The 8,410-nt window shown below is 46.8% G+C and overlaps 1 long non-coding RNA gene across 2 annotated transcripts; it reads left to right on the forward strand.

Moving 5' to 3' along the window:
* The first annotated feature begins 452 nt into the window (after window positions 1-452).
* LOC149122581 (uncharacterized) lies at window positions 453-5,391 on the forward strand. Of its 2 annotated transcripts, none has more exons than XR_016219321.1 (3): window positions 453-1,001; window positions 1,175-1,309; window positions 4,169-5,391. It is a non-coding gene; the product is annotated as an uncharacterized LOC149122581 (long non-coding RNA). The 2 variants fall into 2 exon arrangements; XR_016219322.1 differs by lacking the exon at window positions 4,169-5,391 and adding an exon at window positions 2,060-2,371.
* Window positions 5,392-8,410: the final 3,019 nt, after the last annotated feature.

The following is an 8,410-nucleotide window of genomic DNA, read 5'->3' on the forward strand; positions in this document are numbered from 1 at the left end:
CAATGTGTTATCTTACAGTCCTGGAGGCTGGATGTCCAAGGTCAAGGTTCTGGTTGACTTGGCTTCCAGTGAGAGCTCTTCCTGGCTTGTAGGTGGCTGCCTTCTCATTGTGTCCTCACATGGCTTCTCATAGGTATGTGGGAAAGTCTCTCAGTTTAAAAAAAATTATTTACTTGAGAGAGAGAGATTGAGAAATCGAGACACCTCTTCCCCCACCACTGATTCACTCCTCAAATGAGAAGCCAAGAGTCAGGAACTCAATCCAGGTCTCCCATGTGGGAGGCATCCTTGCTGTCTCCCAGGATCCACACTGACAGGAAGCTGCAGCCAGGAAAGTAACCCAGGCACTCTGATATGGGACCAGGGTGTCTTGCTCACCAGCCCAACTGCCCTCTCTTTCTAGGATTCCTTCTTTTAAGGCCATTAATCAAGTGGAGAGGGCCCCGCCCCATGACCTCATTTGTAGCCTTCCTTACTTCCTTACTCCCCATTCAGCCACTCCGGGGTTAGGGCTTCAACATCCAACCCACACAGGCAGAAGACGGCAGTCAGGGTTGGTCAGCTCTCAGCAGGCGGAAAGCACCTGGCAGAGGTCCCCAGAGGACTGCAGCTCCTGTGCTCAGAGGGGTAAGCTGTGGGTTAAGCACCCTGCTGGCTTCCTTCTGTTCCCTAACTTCCTGACCACTGCTTCCTGAGCTCAGGACCCAAATAAACACCTTCTTTTCAAAGGCTTATCTCAGGGTCCACTTCTTGGCCAATGAACTTATTCCCGAGACAAGGCTGCTGCTGACATCAGAGGAGAGGCATGTGCTGCTGTCCCCGCTCTGGTTGCTCAGGGTCAAGGTTTGCAGCAGGGTGGAGGAGTGATGACTGACAGGCTAGCACACCGGCTGCAAGAGAGCCTGGAAAAACAACACAGCTGAGTTTTCAGATCCGCTCGTGGGACGCTGGATGGTGGTTCACCGCAGGAAAGAGCTGCAGGCCCTGGGCAGCCACAAAGAGTAAGAAACGTTCTTTGCAAGGGGCCAACTTTTTGCTGGGTTACTTTGTTTTTCCATTATGGAAACAGGTCTTATCCAGACCTGTTGCAAGAGTCATTGTTCGCAAAGAAAATATTGATGTTATTTTCTCCTTAAGTTCTTTTTCATTGTTCAACCCTAGTCTCTTGTTTCAGTTACAGAGGGTGTAATAAAACATTTGCGGAAATTCTACAAAACAGAAAAATTATCCGCTAGTCATCCTGGGGCTGAGAGAGACGCGAAGTGAGAAATTTCTTCTGCACAAATAAATACTCATGAGACTTCAGGCCGTAAGTTAGAGCACTCTTTTCTAAAAGCAATGTCACAGTCTTTTTACGCTAATTTATGCAGGTGATGGTGGATAGGGAAAAGACTTAGCTTGGAGTTGCTGAAGTTCTCACGTGGGTGTGGGTGTTTGTGGCAATGTGGCCCTGCCTAAAGACAGTAGAGTGCTCCTGCTGGCTGAGAGGTAGTGAGGGAACAGCAGGCAACAATCCTGGCTGCAGAGTAATCAAGGCCCCACTTAGAAAGTATTTGCCGTCATAAGTTGATTCAAGAATGTCCACATTTAGTTACTCATTTGAAAAGCAGAGAAAGAGAAAGCACTCCCATTTGCTCGTTTCACTCCCCTTATACCCACAATAACTGGGACTGGGAACTCCAGGTCTCCCGCGTGGGTAGGGTAGCATGAACCCAACTGCCTCCAATGATCTATGTTAACAGGAAGCTGGAATTAGGAGCTGGTACTGAGCCAAGGATCAAACCCAGGCACTCTGGTGTGGGACAAGGGTGACTTAACCACTAGGCTAAATGCTGGTCACTTATTCAGGAATCTTTAAAAGCATAGGAAGTTAGTTCCCAAAGACCTTGTTCCCAATCTTCAGACTAAATGGACCATCAACTATGTATCTACCATGATTATAAGGTAGAGGAAATAGGAGGGTGCCTCAAAATGTTCACAGAAAAGGTACATTACCGTTTAGTTCCATTTATTCATGAACTTTAAAAACAGTATTTGTGGGGCCGGTACTTACCCTCAGGCAAGAAAGGCCGCCGCCTGAGACCAGCATCCCATGTGGGTGCTAGTTCAAGACCCAGCTGCTCCACTTCCGATCCAGCTCTCTGCTGTGGCCTGGGAAAGCAGTAGAAGATGGCCCAAGTCCATGGACCCCTGCACCCATGTGGGAGACCTGGAAGAAGCTCCTGACTCCTGGCTTTGGATTAGTGCTGCTCCAGCCATCGTGGCCAATTGGGGAGTGAACCAGCAGATGGAAGACCTCTCTCTCTCTCTGCCTCTCCTTCTCTGTGTAACCTCTGACTTTCGAGTAAATAAATAAATCTTTAAAAAAAAAGTATTTTCCTGAGAAGCAGAGTGAGAGGGAAGAAGCTTGCATGCTAGAGAGTGTTTCCATCCACTAGTGCATCCCCAGATGCTCACAACAGCCTGGGCTAGACCAAGACCAGAGCTAGGAACTGGGAACTCCATTCAGGTTTCCCATGTGGGACACAGGAATCCAGCCACCTGCGCCACCACTGCTGCCTCCCAGAGTCTGCATCAGCAGGAAGCTGGAGTCAGGAGGCAGAGTCAGGAGCTGAGCCTGGGTACTTCAATGTGAGGCACTGGTGTCCTAACAGGGAGTCTTAACCACTATGCCAAACACCTGACCCTCCACAGGCTTTTTGATGTACCCTTACAGAAGAGCAAAAATTAGAAACAAATTACCAAAAATTAGAAACAAATCAAAGGTCCAAAATCAATAGAGTATTTAATAAATTACTATATATCTATCTTGGAATATTTTGCTGCTATTAAAAGGGACATTGTAGAAGTATATTTTTAACATAAAAAATCATGAAGTAGGAAAACAAGCTACAGTATATTTAGTGGAATTTCACCCTTGTAAGAAGAAAAATATACAAATCTTGGACAAATTCTAAAATATATACCAACATAATAAGGAAAATTATATTTGGGTGGTAGAACAAAGATAACTTTTATTTTCCCCTTATATTTAGATTGTTTATGTTTCTTTAATAAGCAGTAGTCACTTGCCAAATTTTTACATCAAATTGATAATAATAATAATACCTGTTTTGCCTCACTCACAGGATATAGGGTATGAAATGTGATTGTCATTAAAAATTTCAAATTCATTCAACTAAGAAAAACTTCCATAGGAGAAAATATACAGGTACTCCAAGACAATTTAGCATACAATTTAACAACGCATGACTGGGGCTACTATGATTAATATCAAGCACAGAAGTAACACTGAGATTATGCACGAACAATTAACCATCAAGTGTAAATCAATATTGGGAATTCATTCAGCACTAAATGTACCAACCTAAGATTGTGTTCAGCATCCATTGCATCATGATGTCCTGGAATAAAACCAATTACAAGAGATCAAAAAGTTCTGGCCAATACAATTCATTAGATTATCTATTAATAGGGGCCAGCACCATGATGTAGCAGGTAAAGCTGCTGCCTGCAGTGCTGGCATCCCATATGGATGTTGGTTTGATTCCCAGCTGCTCCTCTTCCAGTCCAGCTCTCTGCTATGGCCTGAAAAGGTAGTGGAGGATGGCCCAAGTGCTTGGGCCCCTGCACCCACTTGGAAGACCCAGAAGAAGCTCCTGGCTCCTGGCTTCAGTTCGGTGCAGCTCCGACCATTGTGGCCATTTGGGGAGTGAAACAGTAGATGGGAGACTTCTTGCTCTCTGCCTCTGCCTCTCTGTAACTCTGCCTTTCAAATTAATAACTAAATCTTTAAATAATAAATATATATATTAATAAAGCAGCTGATATCCTGTTTGCTATTAGCAAGAACATTTTCAAATCCTAAGAAGCTAGAACAAGAAGCAATGTGTAAATCTAGTACGACTAAATTAAATTCTGTTGTCCTGGCAACACTAATGCTTTGATAAATAAATTATTGGACATCTTACAGAACGTGGAATTTATCTTGTGTTTGTGAAAATTCAGAACTTGTTCCTTCTATGTACTTGCTGTATGGCCAAGAGATTTCTATCTCAACGAATTAGTTATGGGCATATTTTGGCCCCCAGGGGCTGAGATGTAAGCAGTGGGATGAAAATGGTGGATTGCCCTCCACCATCCTCACCCTCTTCCACCCTCCTAACAGAAACCGGATCTGCTGTGGTACCCCTGTGCTCATCCCTCTTCTCCAGCCTGCTTTGCCCTGGGAGCCTGACCAGCTTGTGCTTCACCAGGGTCTCTTGTGACTCTGAGCTCCCAGCTGGACCTGGATGGAGAGGCTCTTCAGGAGATCCCAGGGTAAGGGAAAGGAAGGCTTGGGGCTTAGTCCTTGTAAGAACTGTGTCTGGAGAAGCTACATGGAAGTTACCACAGACAGTGCCCCCAAACTGTCCAGATATGGGAGCCCTTGGGAGTCCAAAGAAAAAAGACTAAACATCAGGATGACCAGTCCAAAGCATTTATGACAGAATGTAGAGTGGGCTGACAGACAGCGAGACAAAATGTTCTACCCAGTAAGTCCATGATGAGCGGGTCAGGGTATAGAGTTTGTACAGGGGACCTTCAAAATGTTCATGGAAAACAGAAGTAAAAGATCAAAATATAAAGTATATTTCTCAACCTAAGCTTCATCAAGTTCTGGACACTTTTGAAAGTAATGATATTGGCCACTTAGTCCACCCTGTAGAACTAGGGGTCCTGGGGATTTCATCTTGAACATGCAGTGTCTCTCTTACATTATTAACTGAAGAAGACGGAGCAGTGTTGCCAGAATGAGCTAAATTGGGACTGTAAGACGGATACCTGGTGATTTCCCACTGAAACTTGAGCGAAACAGCCCTTGTTTGATTAGAGGAATGAGCAGGAGCACTGTCATGGTGAGAGGGACTTTCTGGAGCAGCTTTCCCAAGTGATTTTCTGCCAAAGCTTTGGTTCAAGTTCTCACAATCCTCATGAGAAGCAGACATTATTGTTCTTTGGCCTCTCAATAAGAAAAAGCAAAATGCCAGAGCTGGCGCCATGATATAGTAGGTTGAGCATCCATCCACCTGTGGCACCGACATCCCATACGGGCACCAGTTCGAGTCCCAGCTGCCCTTCTTCCAATCCAATTCCCTGCTGATGGCCTGGGAAAGCAGTGGATGATGGCCCAAGTTCTTGGGTTCCTGCACTCACATGGGAGACCTGGAAGAAGCACCTGGCTCCTGGCTTCAGATCAGCGCAGCTCTGGCCGTTGCAGCCATTTGGGGAGTAAACCAGCAGATGGAAGACCTCTCCTCTCCTGCCTCCCTCTCTATCTCTCTCTCTCTCTCTCTCTCCATTTCAAGTAAATAAATATTAAAAAAAAAAAAAGGCAAAATGCCTTGAGCACCCCCAAAACCTATGGACACGACCTTTGCTCTTGACCAATCTGCTTTTGCTTTCACTGGACCTGTTCCACCCTTGACTGAAATTACATTGATTGTGCTTTTGCCTTCAGGATCATACTGAGAAAGCTGTGTTCCATCTCCTGTTACAATTTTTGGAAAAATGTTTCAGGATCTTGATCTCACTTGTATAAAATGTCTATTGAGAGCTCTTGTCCACAATGGACCTGGATGCAAGTTTCAGTACCCACTGAGCAAAAGTTCGCTCAGTTTTAATTTATCTGGCAGAATTATATAAATTGAGTCAGTTGAGGTACCTACGGTATTGGCTGTTGTTTCTGCTGTTAATCAGCAGTCCTCTTCAATTGTGGTAGAAACAAGATTACTTTCTTCCTGGGAAGCTGATGTGGATGGTCTGCTACTGTGGGCTTCATTTTTACATCCTCGCTTTCTCTTCTCCCCCCACATACACACATACATACATTCACATGCAATTATTTTTTCTTATTCCACTTAATTTACTGTGATAAATACTCATAACTATGCATTGTTTACAATTTTAATCGAAGTGTCTGATACAGTGACATTCAATCTACTTGCAATGTTGTATAACCACTGCTACTACCCATACTTAGGACTTCATCATCTCCAGCAAAATCTTAGTATCCGTTAAATAACTCACCCTCCTCCTCTCCATCCAGGTCCTGGTAACCTCTATTTTTCTCCCTGTCACTAACTCCATTCAAATATTTGTTTGTTTTTCAAGTTGTTAATATGTAATACTTGTTCATTTTATGGGGTGCAGTGCAATATGACAACACCTGTATTTCAGCATTTTGGACAATAACCTGGATATTTGCATCAGTGCCGAGGGGCATTCAAGGTCCTGGATTGGATTCAAGCCTGTTGGGGAAAACATGCAGGTGGTAGGTCAAAGGGCAGCCAACACTCTTTATTTTTGGTCAGGACACAGGAAGAAAGCAGGGGGCACCTGGGGACCTTACACTAGGGGAGGTTATTTCCCTGGTTTCCTCCCTGTGGACTGGTGAGGCCCTGGGATTGAAGAAGGAGCTCTCTGCCCACAGACCATCTGCCTCCAGGTTCTGGAAATAGTCGCCCAACACCCTGCAGACCTAGGGGCGCTAAGGCTCAGCTCTTCCTAGCTGCAGGGTGCTGAGCTCCTGCGTGGAATTCTTACCCCTCACCGCATCTCCTCAGATTTCTCAGCTGAGTGCCATCTGTTTCTCCCCAGAACCCTGAGTGAGCCTTGCACCTCAAGGAGAGCTGGCCTCTCCTTCCCCCATCTCCTACCAGCCCCAGAAATTCCCTGTGGTTTGTTTAAGCCAATCAGCACATTCCATTCTGTTGATTAAGGAGCAGCAGAATGAAAGTGAACCCCGGCGGGGCTGGCGCTGTGGGTTAGTGGGTAAGCCACCACCTGCAGTGCCAGCATCCATGTGGTGCTGGTTTGCATCCCGGCTGCTCTGCTTCTGATCCAGCTCCCTGCTATGGCCTGGGAAAGCAGCAGAAGATGGCCCAAGTGCTTGGGCCCCTGCACCCATGTGGGAGACCCAGAAGAAGCTCTTGGCTCCCTGGCTTTGGATCAGCCCAGCTCCGGTGGTTGTGACATTTGGAGAGTGAACCGGTGAATGGAAGACTCTCTCTCTCTCTCTCTCTCTCTCTCTCTCTCTCTCTCTGTTTCTCTGTAACTCTGCCTTTCAAATAATAAATAAATAAATCTTTAAAAAAAAAAAAAAAAAAAGAGGCCGGCGCCGCGGCTCACTAGGCTAATCCTCCGCCTAGCGGCGCCGGCACACTGGGTTCTAGTCCCGGTCGGGGCACCGGATTCTGTCCCGGTTGCCCCTCTTCCAGGCCAGCCCTCTGCCGTGGCCAGGGAGTGCAGTGGAGGATGGCCCAGGTGCTTGGGCCCTGCACCCCATGGGACACCAGGAAAAGCACCTGGCTCCTGGCTCCTGCCATCGGATCAGCACGGTGTGCCGGCCACAGCGCGCCGGCCGTGGCGGCCATTGGAGGGTGAACCAACAGCAAAGGAAGACCTTTCTCTCTGTCTCTCTCTCTCACTGTCCACTCTGCCTGTCAAAAAAAAAAAAAAAGAAAGAAAGAAAGAAAGAAAGAAAGAAAGAAAGAAAGAAAGAAAGAAAGAAAGAAAGAAAGAAAGAAAGAAAGAAAGAAAGAAAGAAAGTGAACCTCATGGTAATCCTCCGCCTGCGGTGCCAGCACCCCGGGTTCTAGTCCTGGTTGGGGCGCCAGATTCTGTCCTGGTTGCTCCTCTTCCAGGCCAGCTTTCTGCTGTGGCCCGGGAAGGCAGTGGAGGATGGCCCAAGTGCTTGGGCCCTGCACCCCATGGGAGACCAGGAGAAGCACCTGGCTCCTGGCTTCAGATCGGCGCAGCACGGTGGCTGTAGTAGTCATTTGGGGGGTGAACCAATGGAAGGAGGACCTTTCTCTCTGTCTCTCTCTGTCTCTCTCTCTCTCTCTAACTCTGCCTGTCAAAATAAAAAGAAAGAAAGAAAGTGAACCTCAGGATTTCCGACTCAGTCTCTCTTGCTGACTTAGCAGACCCCAGAAAACCCCATGTATCAGAGGCTCCACACAATAAAAGTCTAGGCCTTGCTCACACCACAGTCCAATGAGGCAGATGGGATCTATTCCACAAGTTTCCAGGGACCCAGGCCAGTGTTACCCAGGGTCTCCACCATTGTCAAGGACCCTTTGTTCTTGCTGCAGGTGAGAAGGGTGGGAGCAATGGCCTGGCCTGGGAGTTCCATATGCTCATGGCACGCATAGTTCATGGTCACAACTCGGTCATCAGCCCCACTTACCTACTGAGACCTGGGAAATGCAGCCCGGCTGGCTGTGTGGCGAGCAAGAAAACAGAATGGTTTGGGGAACAACCAGGCAGTCTCCAAGTCTCTACCTCATTCTTCCAGCAAGGGCATAGCTGTGTTAGGACTGAGCCTGGTACCATGTACCAGAAACTTAGTCAAAGGCGAGCTTCATTT

Source organism: Oryctolagus cuniculus, chromosome 13 (genome assembly GCF_051225735.1).
Source record: "Oryctolagus cuniculus isolate XC-2025 breed Fujian yellow rabbit chromosome 13, ASM5122573v1, whole genome shotgun sequence".
NCBI classification, from domain to species: domain Eukaryota; kingdom Metazoa; phylum Chordata; class Mammalia; order Lagomorpha; family Leporidae; genus Oryctolagus; species Oryctolagus cuniculus.